The sequence below is a fragment of the Pristiophorus japonicus genome, chromosome 18, assembly GCF_044704955.1.
Source record: "Pristiophorus japonicus isolate sPriJap1 chromosome 18, sPriJap1.hap1, whole genome shotgun sequence".
NCBI lineage: Eukaryota > Metazoa > Chordata > Chondrichthyes > Pristiophoridae > Pristiophorus > Pristiophorus japonicus.
The window spans coordinates 95,944,640-95,958,636 of NC_091994.1; the positions used below are offsets into that span (position 1 = coordinate 95,944,640).

At 45.4% G+C, this 13,997-nt stretch overlaps 1 protein-coding gene across 2 annotated transcripts in view; it reads right to left on the bottom strand.

Annotated features, from left to right (window-relative positions):
* The window catches only part of klhl21 (kelch-like family member 21), a 29,814-nt gene extending 16,044 nt beyond the window's left edge, over positions 1–13,770 (bottom strand). The window contains exon 1 of one of the 2 annotated variants that reach the window (XM_070860432.1): positions 13,699–13,770. The gene's annotated coding sequence lies outside the window, so the exon portion shown is untranslated. Of the gene's footprint in view, positions 1–13,512; positions 13,648–13,698 lie in introns of those variants that run through there. The other variant, XM_070860433.1, reaches the window with a different exon arrangement.
* Positions 13,771–13,997: the final 227 nt, after the last annotated feature.

Consider the following 13,997-nt stretch of genomic DNA (forward strand, 5'->3'; position numbering starts at 1 on the left):
CCTCATTCTTTCTACCAAAATGCATCACTTTGCACTTTTCTGCATTAAATTTCATCTGCCACTTGTCTGCCCATTCCACCAGCCTGTCTATCTATGTCCTCTTGAAGTCTATCACTATCCTCCTCACTGTTCGCTATACTTCCAAGTTTTGTCTTATCTGCAAATTTTGAAATTGTGCCCTGTACACCCAAGTCATTAATATGTATCAAGAAAAGCAGTGGTCCCAGTACCGACCCCTGCAGAACACCACTCTATACCTTCCCCCAGTCCGAAAAACAACCATTCACCACTACTCTCTTTCCTGTCACAGAGCCAATTTTGTATCCATGCTGCCACTGTCCCTTTTATTCCACGGGCTTTAACTTTACTGGCAAGCCTATTATATGGTACTTTGTCAAACGCCTTTTGGTAATCCAAGTACACCACATCAACCCCATAGCCCTCATCAACCCTCTCTGTTACCTCATCAAAAAACTCGATCAAGTTGGTTAAACAAATTGCTTTCAACAAACCTGTGCTGGCTTTCCTTAATTAATTCAAGTGTCCAAGTGACTGTTAATTTTGTCCCTGATTATTGCTTCTAAAAGTTTCCCCTCAGTAGCCTGTAGTTGCTGGGTTTATCTTTACACCCTTTGATCCTGCCACCTTCGCCATAGATGGAAGATTAAAGCATTCCATCATGCGACTGGAGCTCCTGGTCAGACTCTGGAGTACATCATCGAGCACTGCCAGAAAGAGTAATTCGGAGGCAGCCTAGAAGATATCCACACTGTTACACCGGAAGCTTCGGCCTGGATATCCGACTTAAATATTGGCATTTGATTTGCTACTACCATACGAAAGAAGAGTCGTTCCTTAAATCCTACCGCTTTGACCAAGCTTTTGCTCACCTGTCCTAATATTTGTGTGTGGCCCGGTGTCAGAATTTGTCTGATAATGCTTATGTGAAGTGCCTTGGGACATTTGCACTACGTTAAAGGCGGTATATAAATGCAAATTGTTGTTGTCTCCATTGTGTTTCCAAGCTACACAGTCTTATATAAAAAGCACAAGTACAGAAAGAGTCAAATTATCTGCACCCGCCCAACTCTTACTTTTGTTCCAGATCAGCAGAAAATGTTCCTCAGAAATCTTACGGCTACCATGCAAATTCTTGTCGCTAGGCGGCACCAAATAAAATAACAGCGCCGACATATGTTGTAGTACTGCATGCCATCCACTGGGTGGTGCCTTACACCAAGGTTGAGTATAGCGCCATCTATTGGCAGAGATTAAGTACTACTTCAATATAGAATTGTATTAAAGCTCTGACAAGGGTAATCGACCTGAACTGTTAACACGGTTAGCATTGAGGCACTGACCACACTTGATCAGCTCCACTGGGCAGGCCACACAGTTTGCATGCCGGACAAGGGAATCCCAAAGCAAGTGCTCTACTCGGAACGTCCACGGCAAACGAGCCAAAGGTGGGCAGCGGAAACGTTACAAGGACACCCTCAAAGCCTCCCTGATAAAGTGCGACATCGCCACTGACACCTGGGAGTCCCTGGCCAAAGACCGCCCTGAGTGGAGGAAGTGCATCCGGGAGGGCGCTGAGCTCCGAGTCCCGTCGCCGAGAGCACGCAGAAATCAAGCGCAGGCAGCGGAAGGAGAGTGCGGCAAACCAGACTCCCCGCCCACCCTTTCCTTCAACCACTGTCTGTCCCAACTGTGACAGAAACTGTGGTTCTCATATTGGACTGTACAGCTACCCAAGGACAGTGGAAGCAAATCTTCCTCGATTCCGAAGGACTGCCTATGATGATGATGATAACACCGTTTCTCTCGCCACACATGCTGCCTGACCTGCGGAGTATTTCCAGCATTTTGTTTTAACTGCTTTACGGTGCTGTTCAGTGGCAACATCCCTGCACAACAAGAGGATTTTCTGTCAGGTTTTAAAAAAAAGCCAGTCACAAAATTACAAGATAAATAGAGAGCAGAAAGCTATTTAGTCCATTCTACCTCATCTATCCAGAAAGATCTTCCCCAAACTCACATCATCATACTGTTTTTTTGGACCTTGCTGTGTGCAAATTGGTTGCTGTGTTTCCTACTACAACAGTGGCTACGCTTAAAGTATTTAATTGGCTGGAAAGCGCTTTGGGACATAAGAAATAGGAGGAGTAAGCCATTCAGCCCATCTAGCCTGGTCCGCCATTCAAGATCATGGCTGATCTTTTACCTCAACTCCACTTTCCTGCTCTATCCCCATATCCCTTGATTCCCTTAATATCCAAACATCTATCGATCTCACTGTCTTGAATATACTCCCATCCCTCTGGGGTAGAGAATTCCAAAGACTCACCGCCCTCTGAGTGAAGAAGTTTCTCCTCATCTCAGTCCTAAATTGCCGACCCCTTATTCGGAGACTGTGACCCCTGGTTCTAGACTCCCCAGCCAGAGGAAACATCCTCCCTGCATCCACCCTGCCAAGGCCTGTAAGAATTTTGTATGTTTCAATGAGATCACCACTCATTCTTCTAAACTCTAGAGAATATAGGCCTAGTCTACTCAATCTCTCCTCAGAGGGCAATCGCCCCATCCCAGGAATCAGTCTGGTGAACCTTTGTTGCACTCCCTCTATGGCAAGTATATCCTTCCTTTGATAAGGAGACCAAAACTGTACACAATACTCCAGGTGTGGGTCTCAACCAGAGGTCATGAGAGGCGCTATATAAATGCAAGTTCTTTTATAAATGATTCCAGTACTTTTGCCGCAGCTACTGTATACAAAGTCCATTCCAAGTGCAGATCATTCGTTGTAAAGAAAAACGTCCTGACATCAGTTCTGATTGTGCTTTTTACTAGCTTGTCTCCTTGCCCAGTCACAGTGTTCCACATCCACTCTCTAGTATTTTTCAGTTCATGTACCTCTACGAGGTTCCCTCTTACACATCCCCTTTCAGGTCTATAAAGCTCGGCCCCACAGCAGGAGAGGGGATGTTGCAAGCTTTGCGTTCCTACACTGACTGTAGACCATTGCCTGTAGAGAGCGAGATGCAGTTGGAAATCTCTGCCGTTGGGGGAAGAGAAAGAGAGGTGCACAAAACACAGAAACTGCCTGGGCTGATCCAAGGTGAACCTGTGTGGTTAGTTGGCTTCCAGCTTTCTAGTCCCAAACCATTGGTCGGTGTCAGGTCAAAAGGCACCCCAAGTGATAAACATCCAATAGGTTACAGAATTCTTTTTTTTTTAATTTGCTCTCGGAATGTGAGTGAAACTGGTCAACTGGGTATTTATTGCCCATCCCTAGTTGCTCTGGAAGGTTTGATACAATTGTGTGCACTCAGTCACTTCAGGCAAACCACATTGGTGTGGGACTGGAATCACATCTCGGCCAGACCAGTTAAGGACAGCAGATTTACTAAGAGACCAGTTGAGTTTTTAAGTCAATCCTATAGCTACATGGAAACATTTAATGATACCAATGTTTTATTTCCAGATGTTTAAAACAGAATTCAAATTCTCATACTGCCACGGTGGGATTTGAACTCGCGTTCTCTGGATTATTAGTCCAGTAACATAAACCACTACTCTACTGTACCATGCTGTGTCACTGCAATTCCTGATCTCAGATACGACACTGTGGAGAGACCAAGGAAAACACAATGTTCATGCCCCCATTCTCACTCTTAATGCATGTCCTAGCAGCTGGTTCGAATGCAATTGATACCACGAGGGTGCATAGGGGCACAAAGACAGAAATAACAAATAAAGAAGAAATGCTGCAAATATGCAGCAGCTCAGTCAGTATCTGTGAAGGGTGAATAACTTGTGTTTTCTCGTTACAGATGCGGTGTCGCCTCCCAGTAATTTCTGTTTTGAAGAACTGGGCTGGTGCCAGCTTGGCTCAGTGGGTAGCACTCTCACCTCTAGGTCAGCAGGTTGTGGGTTCGACAACCCCCTGCTCACCCCCTGGGCTCACAGCCCATTGCAGTACTAAGAAGTGCCGAATTGTGCCGTCCTTCGGAGGAGACGTTAAGCTGAGGCCCCAGTCTGCCTTTCGAGGTGGATGTTAAAGGTCGACGTGGACAGGCCTTCTCCCAGTGTCTTGGTCAATATTCCTCCCGCAATCACCATCAGAACAGATTAGACATTCATTGCTGTCGGTGGGATGTATTGACACAGAACTGTCGTTTGCCTATACAAGTCACCATGCTCCAGAAAGTCATTCATTGTGTGAAGCATTTTGATATATTTCAATGGCACTGTATAAATGCGGGCACGGAATTTCCCCCAGAGGTGCAATCAGCAGAATGGGCCGGACACAGCACCGGTGCTGCTGAGGTGAGGTTACACTCATCTTTCCGCGTAAACACACCAGCATAAACCCAAAGGTAAAATCTCCCGCAAATCAGCGCAATCAAGCAGCGTGATAGACCGTAATCAATTCGTGACTGGAACAGGGCAGTCCCCAACATCACCAGGGAGTGAGATGGCCAGGAAACAAACGAGACATTCTTCAACCGACTGATTTAATGCTCTTGGTCTTACTTTTTAAGATTGGCTCCAATTGGCTGCTTTGACCGGCCCTTGGTGCACAATACCTGTGACCAAGTCAATTGAAGCCACGCAGATGCTGTTATGTCTCAAATAAAGCAATGTGACTGAGTACTGTAGTCTTGAGCAAGTATGGCCTTAGTCTCTTTATTCTGACTCCAGAGTGCTGGCACAGCATGGGAGGCCTGCTTAGATATCGTGCTCCCAAGGGATGCTGGGATCCCTTGGGACTCCAGCAGATGGGCTCTCTGCTGGCGGTAGAATGCTGGTTACAACTCTTTTGTTGGACAAAATTAACAGTTAAATCAAGTGCCCCCTAATCTGAGGACACTCAAAACCCTTCTCAAGTGCCCTTGTTTTGTTTTTTTAAAAAAAATTTGGGGCACTGAAAATCATAAATTATACAAGTGCCCCCTATAAAAGGGGAGGGGGACACTAAAACCGGCAATAAAACAAATTAAACTTTAAAACATATTTAAAATCAAACTAAAATTTGGTTGCCAGGAGTAATGATGCACTCCAGTCCCTCCGACGCCCACCTCTCGCGGAAGGCCGCGAGCGTACCGGTGGACCGGTCAGCCTGACCTCAGTAGTGGGTAAAATGATGGAATCAATTATTAAGGATGTCATAGCAGCGCATTTGGAAAATGGTGACATGATAGGTCCAAGTCAGCATGGATTTGTGAAAGGGAGATCATGCTTGACAAATCTTCTGGAATTTTTTGAGGATGTTTCCAGTAAAGTGGACAAAGGAGAACCAGTTGATGTGGTATATTTGGACTTTCAGAAGGCTTTCGACAAGGTCCCACACAGGAGATTAATGTGCAAAGTTAAAGCACATGGGATTGGGGGTAGGGTGCTGACGTGGATTGAGAACTGGTTGTCAGACAGGAAGCAAAGAGTAGGAGTAAATGGGTACTTTTCAGAATGGCAGGCAGTGACTAGTGGGGTACCGCAAGGTTCTGTGCTGGGGCCTCAGCTGTTTACACTGTACATTAATGATTTATACGAGGTGATTAAATGTAGTATCTCCAAATTTGCGGATGACACTAAGTTGGGTGGCAGTGTGAGCTGCAAGGAGGATGCTATGAGGCTGCAGAGTGACTTGGATAGGTTAGGTGAGTGGGCAAATGCGTGGCAGATGAAGTATAATGTGGATAAATGTGAGGTTATCCACTTTGGTGGTAAAAACAGAGAGACAGACTATTATCTGAATGGTGACAGATTAGGAAGGGGGAAGGTGCAGCGAGACCTGGGTGTCATGGTACATCAGTCATTGAAGGTTGGCATGCAGGTACAGCAGGCGGTTAAGAAAGCAAATGGCATGTTGGCCTTCATAGCGAGGGGATTTGAGTACAGGGGCAGGGAGGTGTTGCTACAGTTGTATAGGGCCTTGGTGAGGCCACACCTGGAGTATTGTGTACAGTTTTGGTCTCCTAACTTGAGGAAGGACGTTCTTGCTATTGAGAGAGTGCAGTGAAGATTCACCAGACTGATTCCCGGGATGGTGGGACTGACCTATCAAGAAAGACTGGATCAACTGGGCTTGTATTCACTGGAGTTCAGAAGAGTGAGAGGGGACCTCATAGAAACGTTTAAAATTCTGACGGGTTTGGACAGGTTGGATGCAGGAAGAATGTTCCCAATGTTGGGGAAGTCCAGAACCAGGGGTCACAGTCTAAGGATAAGGGGTAAGCCATTTAGGACCGAGATGAGGAGAAACTTCTTCACCCAGAGAGTGGTGAACCTGTGGAATTCTCTACCACATAAAGTAGTTGAGGCCAATTCACTAAATATATTCAAAAGGGAGTTAGATGAAGTCCTTACTACTCGGGGGATCAAGAGGTATGGCGAGAAAGCAGGAAGGGGGTACTGAAGTTGCATGTTCAGCCATGAACTCATTGAATGGCGGTGCAGGCTAGAAGGGCTGAATGGCCTGCTCCTGCCCCTATTTTCTATGTTTCTATGTTTCTATGACACCGCGTGCTCCATCTCCAGGGACACCCTGGCTCAGATGTACACACGGAAGCGAGGCAGGCAGTCAGGCTGAACGACCCCCTCGACCGCCCACTGCCTGGACCGGCTAATGGCCCCCTTGGCCGTGCCCAGGAGCAGTCCTACGAGGAGGCCTTCGGACCTACCCGCTCCTCTCCGCACAGGGTGCCCAAAGATCAGGAGTGTGGGACTGAAGTGCAACCAGAAATTGAGGAGCAGCCCCTTTAAATAATGGAACAGGGGCTGCAACCTCACACTTTCAATAAAAACATGGAACATGGACTCCTCCAGACCGCAGGAATTGCAGGCGGCCTGGGAGCCCGTGAACCGACTTAAAAATTTGTTGCACGGGACTGCTCCGTGCAGAATGCTGGTTACAAGGTGTTGCATACACAACAGGTGCATCCTGCTCTGCCCCAAGTGACTGGATTTAGACCAATTTAAGCTGATTTTAAAGTAATTCCAGCAGCAGCAGGAGAAACACAGCAAAGTTTAGGCTTCAGCTGACCGCTGGTCACTGCAGGTGTGGGTGATTAACGCTGGAGTCATGTGACCACGGGTGCCAATGCGCCCCAGAATCTGGGCGCAATGTGAACGCCCCTGAACGGGGGTAATTGGCCAACGCTCGTCGTTCCGACCTGGGAACATGGACAGCTCTGTGGACAGGGAATGCTTCGGCTGAATGGACATTCGAACTAGCGCAAACGATTGCAGGGACTCCAGTGTAAAGTGTTTATTTGTGTAACAATAATGTTTATAGTGTCAGCAGTGGCTCAGTGGGCAGGTTGTGGTTTCAAGTCCCACTCCAGGGACTTGAGCACATAAATCTAGGCTGACACTCCAGTGCAATGCTGAGGGAGCGCTGCACTGCGGGAGGTGCCTTCTTTCGGACGAGACGTTAAACCGAGGCCCCGTCTGCTCATGGCCACTATTTCGAAGAAGAGCAGAAGAGTACTCCCCAGTATCCTGCCAATATTTATCCCTGGATCAACATAACGAAACAGATTATCTGGTCATTATCACATTGCTGTTTGTGGGAGCTTGCTGTGTGCAAAATCGCTGCCACATTTCCCACATTACAACAGTGACTACACTCAAAGCGCTTTGAGAAATCCGGTGGTCATGAAAGGCGCTATATAAATGCAAATCTTACTTTCTTTAACTCATTTGTGCTTAAAATTCCGCTGTCTTTTGCGCTATTTAATTCTGCTCAGATTCCATGGCTACCCAGGCAGAAATCACGCGGACACTTGACGCGGTGATGAATTTCCGTCTTATTTTCACATGTTGTGTGGGTGCAGCTGCACCAGGGCTGTGTCCCGATGGCTGGCAGACGGCAGCGTCTGATGGGGATACTGGATTTGTATGAATGTCGTTTCCATTCTCCGAGTCAATAGAAGACACTAGTTACATGGTCATTAACCCAAACCTTTCAATCACAAAGCAACACAGACCTCCTGCCCGCCTCACCCAGCCCAAGACACTCAGTTAATGGCAAACTTACAAAAGGGCTCTGAATACCAGCATTTAAAAAAAACGCAAGAGATCACAGCCGATTGCTAGGAGACTGGTCTACAATCCAGACAGAGAATTCACTGCACCACATGGTGTCAGTCACAAACAGACTGGTCTCAGTGCGAAACTTAAACCTGTCTCTCCTCAGCTCTGCAATTCTTTTATGGCCAGTGTCCCTCGGATTTTCCTAATTCCCATACACGCTCTTCCCTCCTCCCTGTATTGAAATCAGGACACCTCACACCCGCTCCTACCCGAACGCATTCTTTCCTGGGACTTCAGAACCGTACAGCTCCTCACTTCCCTCAGTCATCCATTTCTCCTACAATCCACAGGCTTCGAAACCCAAACTTGGCATCACATAGTCAATTCTCAATTTACCACACCTCCTTTCCCAGCTTGGTGCTGTCCCGGGCAATGAGCCTTGACCTCGGTTTTTCATTATTAAAATAGGTTCCCAATACAAGGCTGCCTTGTGGTATGTTCCAAGTGCAGGAATCCAGGGACAGATTTCAGGAAAGAGCACCAACAGCACCGGGGAATTGACTGCAAATGCACAACCATTTAAAATCAGAATGGTGATGTACAAAGTTTCTGGCTGCGAATAGTCTTCGCTGTCAGAGGAAGGTTTCTACAGACAATGTTAAAAAAAAACACACGACTGGTCTGCAGAGGTAATCCGAGCACTCAGCCCACACAGGGCATGAGAAAAGTGGCAGCTCTTGACACCGTTCCCCAGCAGAGGCAATTTACACTCATCACCACCACTAACCTGCCCGAAGCTGATGCTGCAACACACAGCATGTCAGCACTTTATTCTGTCCTGTGAAGCTCCTTGGGATGTTTTACTACATTTAAAAGGTGCTATATAAATGCAAGTGTTTAATGTTGCATTTCCACAAGTGAAAATGGGGCAAAAATACTCTAACACCAATGTGCAAGTTCCTTGTTGGCTCCCTTTAGGTTTGTGTGCGAGAGGCTTCCTTCCGGGGTGAATACATCGGCCAGGGCGCGCGCGCGTGTGTGTGTGTGTGTATTGGATGAGGACAAGATAATCTTTCCCACCCCCACCCCGATGGAAGAGCCTGCTCACACAGTCTAGGCTCATACTTCAAAATGCTCATCCTCGTACGGTGCAAGAGGGTAACCAATAACTGAAATCATACCACAGTGTCAGAGATATACAGCAACACACAGATAGATATACACAGTAACACACACCCTCTTAGGTATATACAAATAAACAGGCAGATGAACACTGCATGTTATTGTACATGTTGAGATGCATTATACCCTACGTGTTACACAGAACCAACTGATCCCCATGGTGTTGCTTATGTGTAGTCTGGGTTGTGGTTGTTAACTTGTCCTGTCTCTTTAAGGTCACTGTTCCAAATAGGCCTATCCAGGGAATTGTAGGTATTATGGAGTGTTAAGGTCAATCAGAGGATAGTTGTAATTCCTTAAAAAAAATCTGGAGCCTGAAATTTATAATTGTTTTACATCTGTACCAGTCAGATGTGTGTTGGACACTGGGCACAAGACGAAGTGAGACATCACACATTAGAATAACTCGGTTACTCTTGGCAATTGAAAATTAAACCCATCTGTTCACTCGATCCCTGGTCTAGCATCGTAATCTCATTGAATACTGTGGTGCCTGGCGAGGAGCCTGCAGGGGTTTTTCCCATCCTATTTTCTCTTTTTTCTCCTCCTGAAGTTGCCAAGGAATGCAACTCTCCAAAGTGCTCATTCAGCAATTGTGAGCGTGGACAGTCAGACTTTAATCGCTCCACCAATGCAGCCGTGCCTTCAGCTGCGTTGGTCCCAAGCTCTGGAAATCCCTCCCTAAACCTCTCTCCCCTCCTTAAAACCTACCTCTTTGACCAAGCTTTTGGTCACCTGTCCTAATCTCTCCTTATGGTTCAGTGTCAATTTTTTTCTGATAATCACTCCTGTGAAGCGCTTTGGGACATTTTATTACATTAAAAAGGTGCTACATAAGAATTAAGAGCAGGAGTAGGCCATTCAGCACCTCGAACCTGCTCCGTCATTCAATGAGATCAGGCTGATCTTCTACCTTAACTCCACTTTCCTGCCCGATCCCCATATCCCTTGATTCCCTTAATATCTAAAAAGCTATCGATCTCTGTCTTGAATATACTCAGAAGCCTTCACAGCCCTTTGGGGTAGACAATCCAAAGATTCACCACTCTGAGTAAAGAAGTTTCTCTTCTTCAGGGAACTACGGGCCAGTTAGCCTGACATCAGTCGTAGGGAAAATGCTAGAATCTATTATTAAGGATGCGGTAACAGGGCACTTAGAAAATAATAACAGGATTGGGCAGAGTTAACACGGATTTATGAAAGGGAAATCATTTTTGACAAATCTGTTGGTTTTTTGAGGTTAACCAGTGGATGTGGTGTATTTGGATTTTCAGAAGGCATTCGATAAGATGCCACACGAGGTTATTGAACAAAATTGGGGCTCATGGGATTGGGGGTAATATAGTATAGCATGGATTGAGGATTGGTTAACAGACAGAAAACAGAGAGTCGGGATAAACAAGTCATTTTCAGGTTGGCAGGCTGTAACTAGTGGAGTGTCACAACTCTTTTTGGGCTGTACAAAATAAACATTAGATCGAGTGGCCCCCGATCTGGGGGACACTCCAGACACTTAACTGCCCTCTTTTTAAAAAAAATTATTGGGGTTTTTTTTTGTTTTTTTTGTTGTGATTTTTTTGGGGGCATTAAAACCATATAATTTACAAGTGCCCCCTATAAAAGGGATGGAGTGTCACAAGGATTGGTGCTTGGGCCTCAGCTGTTCACAATCTATATCAAGGATTTGGATGAGGGGACCAAATGTAATATATCCAAGTTTGCTGATGATACAAAGCTAAGTGGGAATGTAAGTTGTGAGGAGGATGCAAAGAGATTTCAAGGGAATATAGACAGGCTGAGTGAGTGGGCAAGAACATGGCAAATGGAATATAATGTGGAGAAATGTGAAGTTATTCATCTTGGTAGGAAAAATAGAAAATGGTGAGAGATTGGGAAATGTTGGTGTTCAGAGGGACCTGGGTGTCCTTGTACACGAATCACTGAAAGTTAACATGCAGGTACAGCAAGCAATTAAGAAAGCAAATGGTATACTGGCCTTTATTACAAGAGAATTTGAGTATAAGAGTAAAGACGTCTTACTGCAATTGTATAGGGTCCTAGTGGGACCACACCTGGAGTATTGTGTACAGTTTTGGTCTCTTTACCCAAGGAAGGATATGTTTGCCATTGAGGGAGTGCAACAAAGGTTCACCAGACTGATTCCTGGGATGGGGGGGGATTGCCCTATGAGGAGAGATTGAGTAGACTAGGCCTATATTCTCTAGAGTTCAGAAGAACGAGAGGTGATCTCATTTGAAACAGACAAAATTCTTACAGGGCTTGACAGGGTAGATGCAGGGAGGATGGTTCCTCTGGCTGAGGAGTCAAGAACCAGGGGTCACAGTCTCAGAATAAGGGGTCAGCCATTTAGGACTGAGATGAAGAGAAATCTCTTCACTGAGTGGTGAATCTTTGGAATTCTCTACATCAAAGGGCTGTGGATGCTCAGTTTGAGTATATTCAAGACAGAGATCGATAGATTTTTTGGATATTAAGGGAATCAAGGGATATGGGGATAGTGCAGGAAAGTGGAGTTGAGATAGAAGATCAGCCATGATCTCACTGAATGGCAGAGCAGGCTCGAGGGACCAAATGGCTGACTCCTGCACCTAATTCTTATATTCTTAGTGTGTAGAAGTGTTTTTTAATTTCACTCCTGACCAGTCTAGCTCTAATTTTTAGACTATGCCCCATCCTAGAATCCCCAACCAGCGGAAATAATTTCTCTCTATCTACTCTCTCTGTTCCCCTTATATCCTGAAAACTTCGATCAGATCATCCCTTAACTATCTACATTCTAGGGAATACAACCCTATGTTATGTAATCTCTCCTCATAACTTAACCCTTGAAATCCAGGTATCATTCCAGCTCCAGTTCTTCTGTTGCTGGGAGAGTTTATCTGTACATTACAAATGAGTGCCTTTGTTGTTTTAAATGCCCACCTCCCCCCCAAAAAATGTGACAGAAATGTGCATTAGACACTGAATGACAACCATTTGAAATGTACACCTATGTAAGATTATTAATGATATAATCTTGCATTGAAAGATTACCCAGTTAACAATATAAACAGGCGAAAGCCCTTTTACTGAAACATTGTCGAATCCCTGTTTATCTTTATAATGAATGACCCACTAATGAATTCATGAAATATGTGATTATCAACAACCACAATTAAACCAAAGAAGGTTCATGCCCAGACCCAGACTAATGAACTCATGAAATATGTGATTATCAACAACCACAATTAAACCAAAGAAGGTCCGTGCCCAGACCCAGACTAATGAACTCATGAAATATGTGATTATCAAAAACCACAATTAAACCAAAGGTGGTTTGTGCCCAGACCATTCAGCCTGTTGTTGTTGTGTCTGTGCTGGACTTCACAACAGCAATCAAAAACGAATCCCATTCTCAACCCAGAGCAATGTATCTGTCTCTGCTTGAAATATTTATCTAGTTATCCATTAACAGCAACACTTTGCATTTAGTTGGCGTCTTTAGTGTAGAAAAACATCCCAAGGTGCTTCAATGATGCAATGGTGTCCATCTCAAAAACTCAAAACATTTCATGCCCCAACAACCCTCGGCATGTAAAGAAAATTTCCCCCATCAATCTCTAAACTGATGGATGGTGTGTATAAACCACCCGAACCCTTCGATTAAATCCAGCCTGTAACTCACTCCTGGGTATCGGTTATTCTATATATAAATCCCCCAAGCCCCTCGATTAGATTCCAGTCTGTAACTCACTCCTGGGTATCGGTTATTCTATATATAAATCCCCCAAACACCTCGATCAAATTCCAAGTGAACAACGATGAAAATAATGGTGAAAAAGAAAATGATGATGAATTTAAATTGGAAACCCCTTTATCGAGTTACACGGTTAGAAACGGTCTGCACGGAGCGCTGTAACGTTTATCTACAAGTGTCTACTATCATAAAGATCTGGTTAAACGAAAGCCTAAAATAGTCTGCCACTGAGCTATAGGGAGTGAATGAGAGTGCGAGTGACTTGTGGTGACGTGGGCCCCACAGGCTGGAAACACCCTGTCTTCTCGACACGTGCAAATTGCAGATCCACAATATGGGGCTGGACACAGGTCGATCACACCAGCCGCCCCTGTTACACGCAGTGAAAACCTTTGTCATTGCAAAAAACGCGACTCCCAACCCTTTAGATAAATAAACAAACACTTAGAACCATCCCTTGTATTAAATAACACGGGGGGGAGGACACATTGTAGCAGGAAGATAGATGATAAAATCCCCGATTAACCCTCTGCTACCTGGAGCTGCCGGCTGTAGTGCTGGTGGGTCGACTTGACCGATTGAAGAGACGATGGAACTGACACGGGTCTGTTTCCTGGCGCTGTCTGGGATCTCTGCTCTCGCCCTCGCCCCCACCCCCTGGAACAAGAGGAGGGAGGGAGACTCCGCAGGAAAGAGCTAGGAGCAGAATGGACTGCACTTACCGGGAATTTAATCACCACAGCCGCCCCGCCGACCTCCCCATCTCCTGCCGTGCACTTTCGAAGTGAATTTGCAGATACGGGTAAAAAAAAACTTCTTGCAAATTCCTGCTTGCAACTATTTCTGGACACCAACACACCCAGAGGGAGAGGGGGAGAAAGACACTGGATTTATCTGAAACTATGAGATAGACATGAATAATAAACAGGGTTGCATTTACAGGATGGCTAGATATGTATGTTCTTTATTATATGTGTGTGAAAATGAAGCTGTGCTTTTTAAAATGACTGTTTTAAGAGAA